Below are 13,679 nucleotides of genomic sequence, written 5' to 3'. Positions count from 1 at the left end.
CAAGGACAATAAAATTTTTCATCACCTTTTCTTTTCAAGTTAGACCACAATCTATCGATTGTCTCCCTATTTTGTTCTTCACTTATATTATCTGACATGATTGTTCTTCGTAGGAAGCAAAAATCGGGCTATGAAAACTTTGGTCTACAACTTTCACAAACTAAGCAAAACTATTGAAAGTACACAAATCTTCTTAGACCTTGCTAAATACTTTAATATTTTAAAAATACTTTCTTAATTGACTTTATTCCTAAGACATTTAACCCAATCACCTTTTATAACATTCAGTCAATTGCTCTAGGTAAATTTGTGGATAAGATTATTTGTAAAACTTTGACCAACTGCCTGAAGGTCTTATTTCAAGAGACCTTCCGACATTAAGCCACTAAAAGCAATCTCAAAACATATAAGCTAAAAGTCTAGTTAAAATATACATTAGATTAAAAAATATAAAATTTTCATACCCGAGCACGTGGCTATAACTCGTGCAACAACCTCTTGCTTAGCTGTAGAAGCTCTCCAGCAATCAAATTATACAAGCTACAAGGCCTAACAGCAATTTCAAAACATATATGCTACAAGGTAAGACATATTACATGACATGGAAAAAGGAACAAAATTTACAAGCTTTACCAAGACATATTAAAGGACATCATAGTGCTACAGAGATCACAATTATATGAGTCAAACATAGTCATGAAAAAGCACATAAATTATTTGGTTATTGATTTGTTGACATATTGTTGTTGATAATGTTTTGTTATTATCTAGTTTAGAGATTTGATATATACTCATTGTTGTTGTTTAAATGCTATTTAAATGCATATATTTAATTACATTATTATTATGATGTTTTAAATGGTGATCAGATATGAAAGGGTCAATGTCCTAACATTTGAATATATAAGAATGATTACACCGTCCAAATGCCCCTTTATTGTTATGTAAAGGGTAATGCTGATAACTTGGACTGGTGTGAATGATCTTTGCAATAATATCTGAAAAAATAGGAGACTGTATTTTTAAATTTTAATTATTAGAATTCGGCATTATTAATTTTAGGAAGATTTTTCAATTATTAATTCCATTCTTCAACATGCTTCTGAATTGTCATGTTGAAAGGCAATGGGTAGTGTGAAGCCGTTTTTCCATTTGTTAAGTCTTAGTTCAGAATCTGGAGTTCTTAGAATTATTGCCTCCATTTCAAATTCTTAAGACATATCGAACCAAATTTTGATTGGATAATAATGAGTATTTAAATGTCATCTCATTTGTTCTAGACTATTTAGTGCTACAGCTTTCATTTGCTGGAAGACAAAATATAAATTTACATTGCTTGGTTTACTGATAGAGCATGCAAGATCTTGGTTTTTTATTTGACTTTTATATTGAGAGTGTCCCCTCAAGATTAATGAACAAAAGTCTAGAAGTAACATGCTGTTGAGTGTTCACTAATATTGCAATGGGCATTTTGGTATAGGCTTCAACCTACAGTATCCTTGATCTGCATCGAAAACAAAATTTTGCAAGCAAAAGGGCAACAATAACACTATAAGTTTGGAGTTTCAGTTAAAATATCAAGTCTGCAGATTTCATGGAGCTCAAAGATTGATTAAATATGGATATGTAGGGTAGCCATTCTTCTAGCTGATTTCCTCATAGGTCTAGAAAGGTTTCTCCCACTGGTTATACTAAATTAGAAACTTAATTGTAGCTCATCCTTTGGTACTCCAATTCATGACCTATTGTAAATGGATAGTTTCTCAGACTTCTTGTCATTACTAGATCTAGTTGTTAGTCTCGTCATCTTGATTTCATTTCCAGGTTTATTTTCTTTCTTCATTGATTCAGAGCCTTGTTTATAAAGCATCAAGTTGAGAAATACATCCATAATTAGCCATAGATCCTTAGATCAAATTGCCTCTGCACTCTCTTGAGTGTCCTCAAGGTGGGTCTTCAATTTGGATGGTCCTTAGACCATCGTTGACTTTAAAATAAATGAACTAAGGATTCTCCTTAGGAAGTTGAGGCTATATTTTCAGCAGTTAAAAGTTGAGTCAGATATCAGTCACCAGTCCAAGATATTAGCATCACCCTTTATCATTGGTTAAAAATTGTTTAATTGGTGAGCAACTACACTTAATGTGTGTTGTAGTGATGGCAGGTACCTGACATCAACTCCAACTAGCTTCATAGGTCTACCTATTTCAATATCCCCGATAGTGGTTAGAGGAGATAGTCACATTGGCCCTTCATAATATATAGCTATTATCATTTTTGTTTGGGTCAATGTATCTTTGTTTAACTAATTGCACCTCTGATTACTGCATATAGGTAAAGTCTAGATCTGTTTTATTAATTTCCAAAAATAGCTTTAGGCCATGAATGGCCTTTTATTAACACTAGATTTTGTCCATTGTGATATCTTATCCCCATGTGGAGCATTGGGTATAATTGTTGTGGAATTTTCATTTAAGGTGCATTGGGATCTGAACTCTCGGTATAGAGGTTGATTGAGTGTGCATATGTGCATGATTGGACATTTGTCATTTTGAGGTTATATTCTTTGTGGTAATACACTTAAACTTTACATGTGCTATTATAGGGCTATGTGATGTGAAATTTACTTTGGATCACTTAGGGATTCATACTCTTGGCTGAGATGCCAACTGAGTATGCTTGTTGCACATTGCCTTTGCTTATAAAAGGGGATCTATGCGATGTTGTGGATATTGTGATTTGGTATATTAATATATTGGGATATTTCTTGGTAATGTGAGATCTTATTGAGATCCACCCTCTTGGCATGTTGGCCAATGGACTCATGTTATTATATTGTAGCCTTCCAATAGATTCTTCCTCAAAGTTTATATATACATTCATTATACACGATGACCTTTTATTATCAATATGAAGCGATGCATAGATTCATACGATATTTCTGAAGAGAAATATTCTAATCATTAACAATGATCAATAACAACTATTGCCCTGTTCATATTCAGTAAGATGCTAGGGTATTTCTACTGTAGTAATTTAGGGGTTCTCATAATAATCTTCAAATTTATCCCACTATGTTTGATAGTCACTATTCCTTCTCCAATCATTTCGTAAAGGTATGTACAGCTACACATGACATGTATATATTTTAATCTCTAAAAACTAGAGTGTTTGAAGTCTTTTCTGTCATACTCTCCAAGTGTAGTTATTTCCAATGAGGATGTGGGAACTACTACCTTTTGCTCACCACTTCACATCCATTTGCATATTTGAGCAATTGTTATCGATATCTTATACTTGTTTTGGTCTTGTCAATATTTGTCGCAAGTAGAGATTCATATTTCTGTGTATTTGTGGAAAAGTCCACTTGAATTTTTAGAATTGATTGAATTAAAGTCAAATGACAAACTGAACTCCCATATTCACTGACTGTAGTGTAAGAGATGATGAGCATGTAATTTCATGCTACCATTTTTTCCATACCAAAATGGAAGTTCACAATCTTCTTCCTTAAGTTTTTCTCTTTCCAATATCTGACTGTGTGTTAATAGTTCCTTTGGTGAATTTGATCTATATGAAGAATTGCATAATATGTTCCCATACTATGCTGGTACATATGTTTCAATAGACCACCCCTTGAAAGCCTTAACATGAATCCTCCATCGTTAATTATGCTTAGTTGTAATATAGGAATTGCATCTCTTCTAGTCCTCATTTTGACATTGATGTTGACACTTGTGATTTGGCTCACACTTTTGACATTAATAGCAATATTTAATCATGAATCTCTAACATTCTCTTAAATAGTATATTGTTTGAACATAAGTAGTGGGTAAGATCTAAAAATTGATCATTGAGTGCATGCATCAAATTGGTTTTTAGGATTTAGAATGGCGAAAAAATGAGGATTTACATAGTCACACATGAAGATTCTCTCCTTGACAGGGTATAAGGGACTCTAAATGTGCCAAAATTTAGAGTTCAATAATGTGGTCTCACAGATCTAGCATGCCCTGGGATGAGAATACAAAGTGGTCGCTTTGTGCCTCTAACAAGGAAAATAGGTGAGTAGAAGTCAATGATATGTTGATCCAAAACCCAGCTCTGAGGGAAGAGCAACTATAAGATGTGATCACGAAGATGAGTAGTCTCTCGGAGGTCAAGCGCTAGACAATGTTGATCGATGTATCTAAAGAAGGTCGACAGGGATTTATAGTGTCTAAAAAGAAAATGAAATCTCCTTTTGATCTCATGGTAGGAGGGGAAACAGAAAAAGAAGTGGGTCTCTATTTCCATCTCAAAAGTATGTTGACTTTCATAAGGATATGATGACTTGTGAGGGTAGCTATACGATTGAATCTACGAGCATGTCATGGGTAATTTCTCTAGGCTGTGGGTGACTTGTGAGGACAGTACACATAATAGAATCCCCAAGAATACCAAGAGTGATACCTCAAGGTAATGGGTGACTTGTGAGGAAAGTTGACACATGTATGGGCATGTGATGACATTCCCTATGCACTGTACTCAACCACCGAAGTCCAAGTAGTAGGAGTAGCACCTCTTGGGTATTGGTTGATTGACTGTGTTTAGATATTGCATTATGGCCATTGCTTCATGTTGTGTTGCTCCATGTTTTCTCTTAAATAAGCCTATGATTTATTTGCACTCTATATACATTGATTGGTGTAAGTATGCTTATACCTCCCTGTATGCCTTGTGTTCTTGTTTGGGGCTATGTGACTATCTCCACAAGCATAGCGAGGTGGACCTGAGAGTACCACATGATTGAGTGGTGTGACAAGGCACTATTGGGGACCGGTGTAAAAGTATTAAATCAGATTTAGTGGCACCTACATGAGTTCCTTTTGCACCTCTCTCTCTCTCTCTCTCTTCCAATTTTGGTAAGAGTCATGCATGTATTCATGGATATTGTAATGTAGCAAATTGATTTATATGTATTTTGTTATACTCAAGTGATTTGGCATTGACAATCATGTTATTGGACCCTAACTAAAGATGATGTTATGTATTCAACCATATGTTGGAGTTACCACAGTCTTGGGTGAATATTAACTTAGCTTGTGGGAAAGTTTGCTAGATTAATGTCTCCACCAATATCTCAACACATACATTAATCAGTGCCTCCAACTGGTAATTGGCACCTTCATCCATACTAGTCTGAGAATAGGCCATTTGTGTCAAGCAAAAGAATGGAATGTGGGAACAGTTTAGGGGTCCTTGGTTGTAATGCACAAGCACAAAGTGATAGTGAATTTTTGTTCATTTTTGTTCATTTTGTTAGCATTGCTGTCCTAATTTAAGTGTTTAATGATGCAATTGCTTTAATGATGCAATTGCTTTAGCAATTGTAATGAACCCGATTTAGGAGTCCATCATTTATTTCTAACTTAATCTTTTATTTGTATCGTTGTATTATATTTTCTCCTCTATGGTCTCCTCAATATTGTTCTTTCATCATCATTGAAGCTTGTTCTGCATCTTCAACAATGGTGAGCCGTGTATTTTGTTTTAGAGAACAGGTTTGGGAAGAAGGTGAGATTTTCAGCAAGCACAAATATGTCAAGTCTTTTGGCAATGAATTGCTTGCCAGATCTTTACTAGTCCAAGAATATTTTCCTTTGATAGGAGGGATTTAACCATGTTTAGATGAATCCATAATATCTACCACTGATTCACCATTTAGATTCTTCACTTGACAACTTCCTTTTTTCCAAAAAAATTTAGAACTATTTAGGCATGTGTTGGTTTTAGCATACTTGAAGAGATTCCAACAATGTTCTTTTCATAGTTGGTGGCATAAATGTTAATAATGGTAAAGGGGATGTTGACTTCTTAGAGTTTGAGACTGTTCAACGTGTTGAGCATGCTCCTTAGAGTAGGTAGTGAAAAGACTTCTAGAAGCTCTTTTCCTTCAATGATATGTATGAAACTGATTTTCCATGGAACTTAGAATACAAGAGACAAGAGATAGTAGAAGGGTCCATTATTAGATTTTCCTACATGGGGGAAGGAATTAAGGTGTGATATGTTATATTGTCCCCATACTTCCAATGTTCGGTATTTATGCAAGTTGATAACTTTAGTAGCCTAAAATTATATTCAACGTCTAACAACATTGGAGATACTATTATTTGGAGAAACATTTCAGTCACATTTTATCGAAGGTAGACTCTTGGAGGCATGATATATTTTTAAAAATGTATTGATGTGAATGGCCATTTGTGAAGAATAAAACCTTAAATGCTGAACACTATAGTGGTTGGCAATAAATTAGGTCCAACAATTATTAGGGTTATTTGGATGGTTTAGAACTTTAGCATCTGCATTATTCATCGATTGCATCTGAGTTTCATTTGATTATATTGATTGGTGTTGATGTCTATATTATGTTCACCCACAAAGGTCTAAATGCACTCCAAAATCCCTCAAATCTTCATTTTAGCATGCAAAAAGTTCCCAAATGCACCTATGTACCCAGAATTGTGACATTTTTCACCACAGGTCCCACCTATCCTCTTAAACAACTTAGAGCTTCATTGATAGTTTTATTTGACCCTAAAACTACTAGATTCAATTTGAAGGCTCCAAGAAAATTGTCCTTTATGTGGTTGGCCTGAAGTCGAAGAAAAATTGATGCTCATCCATGCCACATTTATTATTGCATGACCCAGAGATTTACATATCATCTCTAGGCCACTGTTTCAGCTTCTTTTTTCTAGTGATTTCATCATCATTGCACAAAATTTAACACACCATCAAGGGTATGGTGAATGTATAGGAGGCTCTTCTAACAGGCAACAAGTGAGATCACAGATTTTCACATGTAGATGCTGGTGTTTACAACTGTTTGTGCACAAGCACAAAGTGATAGTGATTTTTTGTTCATTTTCGTTCATGTTGTTAGCATTGTTGTCCTAATTTAAGTGTGTAATGATGCAATTGCTTTAACAAAATCCCTTGCATGTTTTGCACTTAGTTCTAAGGGTTCCTTGATGGGGCACTACATAGCCAGTACAACCAAAATACTTTCAAATAGAAACTATTTAGTAACCAGGGAAGAAAATTCTTCTAATATAGAACACTACATAGAACCAGATCTAAGACACTATCATGCATAGAAGTGAATGTTATGGTTGTGATCTTCTTTTCAAATCTATGCAGCACAAAAAATTATACTTACGTGTATAGATGCACTTCCTGTATGCGATCCAAAGCTCATATGTTATCAAGTGTGTCCAACGATGGGAAGAGACCTTCGTGCAAGCAGAAGATCTACAATGAAACAAAAGAAAACAAAATTTTCTTATAGTAAGAACAAGTTTGTTGTGCTACACAAGGTACCAAAAAAATAGTGTATAGCATCTTTTTCTTTACCTAGCTTTCAATAGGGGTTGTCAGTGGCAAGTAATCAAAGAGATCTGCAAAATACTTCCATACATTTGCATTTCCATATTTTATGAGACATTCATCGTAAAATCCATACCTGAAATTGCAAGAAAACAAAATAATTCTTGAACACAGTCAAAAAATTAAGATAAATTACAAATAGATTGACAAATTTTGGTCAGCTTTCTAATCTCCCCATTCAGATACTAATATTTTTCCTCCCATAATTTAGATATAGCCTCAAATAGCAAACAATGTACGTGTCTACTTTAAGCATGATGATACGAAGAAATACTATAGTTAGTGTATGTATCTGTCCTATCAAATATCAAGGGTATGAAGGGGCTTTCGAATTTCCATTATGTGATTTTTATCTAGAAAACATGATTTTGAAGGACATTATTTATGGTCTTCGCTTAGCTATTATTAGTTTTCTCTTCAAATGGTCACTAAGGGGTGTTGCTGCTTGTACAATCATTCTCAAAATCATCACTTTATCCTAGATATTGAATGTATCAAATGAATACTAGAAATAGTTTTTGTCTTGGATTCTTTTGTGCCAGATAATGCCAAGGGACCAATGCCCAAGAATTAGTTTTTAGTATTATCTAACAATCTCACAAGGATGGAGAAGTTTATAATAGCTCCTTGATTCACAATGTTAGACGACAAAAGATCAATTTCCAAGAAAAAGGAAGAAAATTGGTTGGTGATCCAATTTTTGACTCTTTGACTGTTGAGTTATATCTTTCCCACTTTACTAGTTGCAAATAACCTATGGTGAATGCGAATTTTCCATGGGGTAAATGTAGGTTAGCCACTTCTGCTGATCATTTAATATTGTTCTTTTGGTGGCTGTCATTGTTGCATATGGATTCATAATGAGGCGCTTTTTGTATTGAAATGGCACTATTTTTTGAAAGCATAGCTCAATATGCAATCAACTTTAACTTTTTATTCAATCTTCATATTCATCTTGCCCTTGATATAATCATATTTGCTAGGTTTTTTTGAACAAATATGTCTTCTTTATGGAATAATAATAATAATGATTGGAGAAAAAAGGATTCTAAGAGTAATGGGTTTGTTTTTTTTGCACCTTGCCATCATCCTCCTCTAAATTTTTCCCTTGGCCCTTTTACAGTAGAGATCATCATAGAATAGTAGGGCAAGCAAGCAGTTAGAAGATGCGGGCCTCTCCCCCTCTCAATGCCTTGAGTTGAGGGAGATAGATGCAGGCTAGAACGAGAAGTCTAGACATAGATGGCAATCAAGCTTTTGCGTTGATTCAACTCACTGCTGAAGTCTCCCGCCTACCCTTTTTCCATCTCCCTCCACCTCTAACCATTTCTTTTTCCTATTTACCATAGATATATTTACCTCACAACTCTTACTCTCCTAAACGCATACATATCTCCCTATGTAATCTCTCTCTCTCTCTCTCTCTCTCTCTCTCTCTCTCTCTCTCTCTCTCTCTCTCTCTCTCTCTCTCTCTCTCTCTCTCTCTCTCTCTCTCTCTCTCTCTCTCTCTCCACTCTCCATCTCCCCATCATCATCTCCACATATTTCAAGCGCTTATTATCTTCTTTCTTCATTTACATCATCTCTCCCCATTGTCCCTTCTACCTTTTTCCATCTCCCTCCACCTTTAACCATTTCTTTCACCTATTTACTGTAGATATATTTACCTCATGTCTCTTACTCTCCTAAACACATACATGCATCTCTCTCTCTCTCTCTCTCTCTCTCTCTCTCTCTCTCTCTCTCTCTCTCTCTCTCTCTCTCTCTCTCTCTCTCTCTCTCCCCTCCATCTCTTTTTCACTTTCTTTCCCCCCTCCTCTCCTAATATCTTCCCCCCATTTAATCTCTATATCTATCTCACTCTCTACATATGTCCCCTCCCTCAGGTTTCTTTATCTATAGCATTTTCTCTCCATGTATACCTCAAATATCATAACTTCTCCCCCTTCTGTCACTCTCTATCTATTATGTCCGCTCCTATTATTACCACCTGCTATCTTTCTCTTATGTGTCTTTTATCTTTGATCCTATCTTTTGATGTCTCCTTCATGTCTCATCCTCATTCCCCTCCTTGTCTCACTCTCTCTAGCATTTCCCCTCTTATTATTACCTCTCTCTCTATCTTCATCCTTCCCTCCCTCCCTTCATTCTTCCTCTTTTCATTTGTGTCTCCATCTATTTTGGGCCCTAGATATCCTATTTATTTCTTTACCTCGTCTCTCTCCCTTCCCTTTTTTCCATCTCACCTCTAACCATGCCCATATACAAGTAAATGTTAAAAAAAGAGTTTAAATATTAGTTTTTACTTAGGAAATATGTAGTTTACCATTTTAATTAAAAATAACATTTATGTATATTCTTAAGCTTATTCTTAAATAGAATAACTAAAGTTTATGTTTTGTTTCAATATATCAACTCATCATATTATTTATATTTAAATACTTAAATATAATACAATATTTAATTTTGGCAAATACAAGACTGCATGTCCATTTAATATTAAAAATCAAATAATTTTAAAAGTAATGAGTTGCAATTGCTAGTCTTTTGTAATTATTAGAACTTTTGTTACCTAAAACTCCTTTAGCTGGATGTAGAATATTTTTTGAAAGAAAGATGATACTTTTGGCGTAATACTATTCTTAAATTTATATATACCAAAGAAAACATTAAAAAAATATTATTTAAAGTTGTGAGAAAATATTTAAGAATATTGAGACTATTGACTATAATAGTATTAAAGAGAAAAAATTTACATAATCAATAATATTATATTGATATGTTTCTGGATTCTATTGTGTTAAGATTTTTACCATCAATGTTTCGAATCACACTACGTGATCCATCATCAAGATGAAGAGCAAGAGAAGCAAAACACAGTGTGATTCAAAATGTTGATGGTAAAAATCTGAACACAATCGAATCCAGAAACATATCAATATAATTATAACAATATTCTTAATTTTATATACGTGAAAGAAAAAATTAAGATTTTTTAAATTTAAAACTATAAAGAAATATTTTTAAAATTATTGAATCCAATTGCAAAGTCATTAAATTGCTGCATTAATAATCAATCGAAATGTGAAGTCCAACTTAACTGGATGCATGATTAAAGAATTGGCAATTAATATTTATCAAAAGATAAACAACATTCCCTATAACAAATTTCAATCAATACGATTGAAATGACCAATACGGCCATCAAATTTGAGGCCTGGCCACAGGCACACCGCACCACATTGCTTTTCTTTATACTGAGAGAGAGGGTTTAGATTATCATTGAATATTTTCCATGTTTTTAAATTGGTGGATTCATTGTTTGCTATTATCATCAAACTGCGGACAAACTAAGATTCTAATATTCCAATTTATTTTTATTTTTAATCTTGATGACATGTGAAAATGATGAGATTATTTTATATAAAACAATGTAATATAAAAGATAAATATAAAATTAAAAATAAAACTATCTAAATTATGATCTATTTGAAAATCTAATATTTTTAAGCCGAGAGGCTTCTCGAGTGGGAGCATCCATCCTAATTTGACAGCGGTATGTATTGACGTACTTAATAAAGAATGTTCTGGAGTTGAAAAACATTTTTTTTGCAAAAATAATTAAGAGTTGTCATTATGAAAATGATGAAGATGAAATGACTACTCAACATTTTCTATGAAATTGATGAAGTTATTTAACTGATGAAGCTGAATCAATTGGATTTATATATCTACACTTACATCATCTCTATTTTCAATCATTTCTATTATTGGCCCACTTTTCTTTCTAGATGCAAATTGTAAGATGTTAAATATTAATAACAATTGAAATATTAGTATGCAAAATATAAGCTTAGAAATTTTCTTAGGTTAACATATATTGCTAATTTATAATTGATTTGTAGAATGTTATATTATTTCATAAAATATATATATTTAAAAACATTAAGATACGAGATGTAATTATTACTAATTTTAAATATTAAAATTTATAAGACGTATTAAATTGTTTTAAAAAATGACACTCAATATTTATTATGAAACATAAAATAAAAGGCATTATCATGATCAAACAGTTATGAAAAAATACTACTCATGACAAAAATTCCAAGACTATTAATTTTGGAGAAATTAAACTTAAGGATTGTTAAAACTAGTAGTTGCAAATTTATGTACATGTAACGATTAGACAATAGTTAGTATTTGTTGAGGTGACTAAAATATTTTATTTTCAATCTTTATATTTTTTTGTAACATATAGTAAATGAAGTAAATTAATTAATGAGATTTTAGAAGCATGATTATCATGATAATAATATAAGATTAGAGCAGAGCAATTCCAAATCCAAAGTGGAGCATTCGTGAAAGAATTCTAACATAATAAAGTTGAATAAATATGAAAAATATAACTGCCCAGGAGATAATCAGAAACACTGCAACAACAAAAGGAGCTGGCAATTTGCAAAGACAAAATTGCAAGGGTGATCTTATCACTTAAAAATTGAAGTTTTTTCTTTTGTTTAACCTGGAATAATTTTTTGTTTTGAAGATTCTTTGGGTCATTTTATGCAGATTGTTGTAAAGGAGCAATAGATTTTGATGGAAACCATGTGCTTTTCAATAATATAAATATAGATGTAGAGTTACCAAATTGGTAAAGCAATTGGAACTTCCTCACAAGATTATTACTGTTCTTTTGTAAGACTTAGTTGTATTGATCATATGGAGATTCTAATTCCATAATAAGTTACTCTTAATACTAAATTTTAACTCCTATGTTGATTAGTTCCCAATAAATTTTCAAGATGGATTAAGAAAAAAAAACTTACCAAGTGATATTTTTTTGGAGATTAATCTATTAGCATTACATCTATGTCTGCTATTTGTTTGAGGGGGACGCACAAATTTAAAAATAGATCTTAAATTTTGTGTTAGGTTCTTTTGTTTAGAAATAAAATAATAGATTTTTTTATGACTATTTTGATTGAAAATGCATTTTTCCATGCAGACAAGATAGTTCTATCTTTAGTATCTAGAAACATCACATAGCAGCTTCTTGAATATATTACTTTTACTATAGTAGATGTTTTCTACATTTTTGTTTCATAGATTTTAATATATAGATTATCATATGATTGATCTATCTTTTCCACTTAACTCTTAAAAATCATCTTTGATATTTATATGTTCTTATTCTTGACCATTATAAGTTTCCTCATAAACAAAAATCCTTTGACAAAGACACCAATTTGGTACTCATTCAAAGGTTTATCCATGTAAACTGCTTCCCAAATCAAACATAAATAGTGCTGGATAGTTGGTTAAGACTGCCAACTTTTAGCAACAGATACAACCTCTTTGGAACAACTAATTACACAGTCAATACTAACAAGACTTAACTGCAATTTATAGCAACTACAATGTTATTTGTGCAGGATCTTGTGTGAAATGTGGTTGGAAAGAAACATAAAAAGCCATATTAAGCTTCAATTGCAAAAAAAAAGACACAAAGGAATTTTAACCTGGAAACTGTTGTGTGACAATTAATTAACTTGAAAAATCTCCCCCATCTTTTCAACTTTAACTACAAGGAGAATTGTATAGAGCATAATCGTAAAATATTTTCTTGAGACTAATCTTGAGAATTACTTGCATGGACATATCTAGTATGGGTCAATCTTCTTAAATACTTCTAGTGACTGCAATTAATGTCAACTTGTCAAAATAGAATCAAAGTTAGTTCTCCAATACTTCAATGTTGTAATTCCTACAAGGGATACATAGGAAACTGTTGTAAGACAATAACAAACTTGAAAATGTCGATCAATCTCCCCCATCTTTTCAACTTTAACTACAAGGAGCATTGTATAGAGCATAATTCAAAAATTCAGAATTGACAATCCTAAATTCTGACTTGGACTTGTGGTTCAGCAAAAAATATGAATGAAATTTGAAATTGGAATGCCAATTTCATTTTTTGGTCAAAGTAGAGCCCAACACAAACTTGGCAAGAGTTGGTTGATTTTCTACAAGACTTGGACAAGAGTCAATGAGAATTCAGACTAGCCTCAAGGCATGTGCATTTTTTAAAATGGATTTGCATGATGTGGCGAATCCACATGTCCTAAAACTATGGTATATATATAGAGTGCACTTATAGCAATCAACTATTGTTCCCACCTCTCTACCAACTTACTTTCATAACATACAAACAACTGAATTCACTACTCACTTGTACACCTTTATGC

The sequence above is a fragment of the Cupressus sempervirens genome, chromosome 4 (assembly GCF_028749045.1).
Source record: "Cupressus sempervirens isolate cs-2001-9-10 chromosome 4, ASM2874904v1, whole genome shotgun sequence".
Classification (NCBI taxonomy): domain Eukaryota; kingdom Viridiplantae; phylum Streptophyta; class Pinopsida; order Cupressales; family Cupressaceae; genus Cupressus; species Cupressus sempervirens.
The sequence above is the reverse complement of the archived record's forward strand: the minus strand, read 5'-3'. Positions refer to the sequence as shown.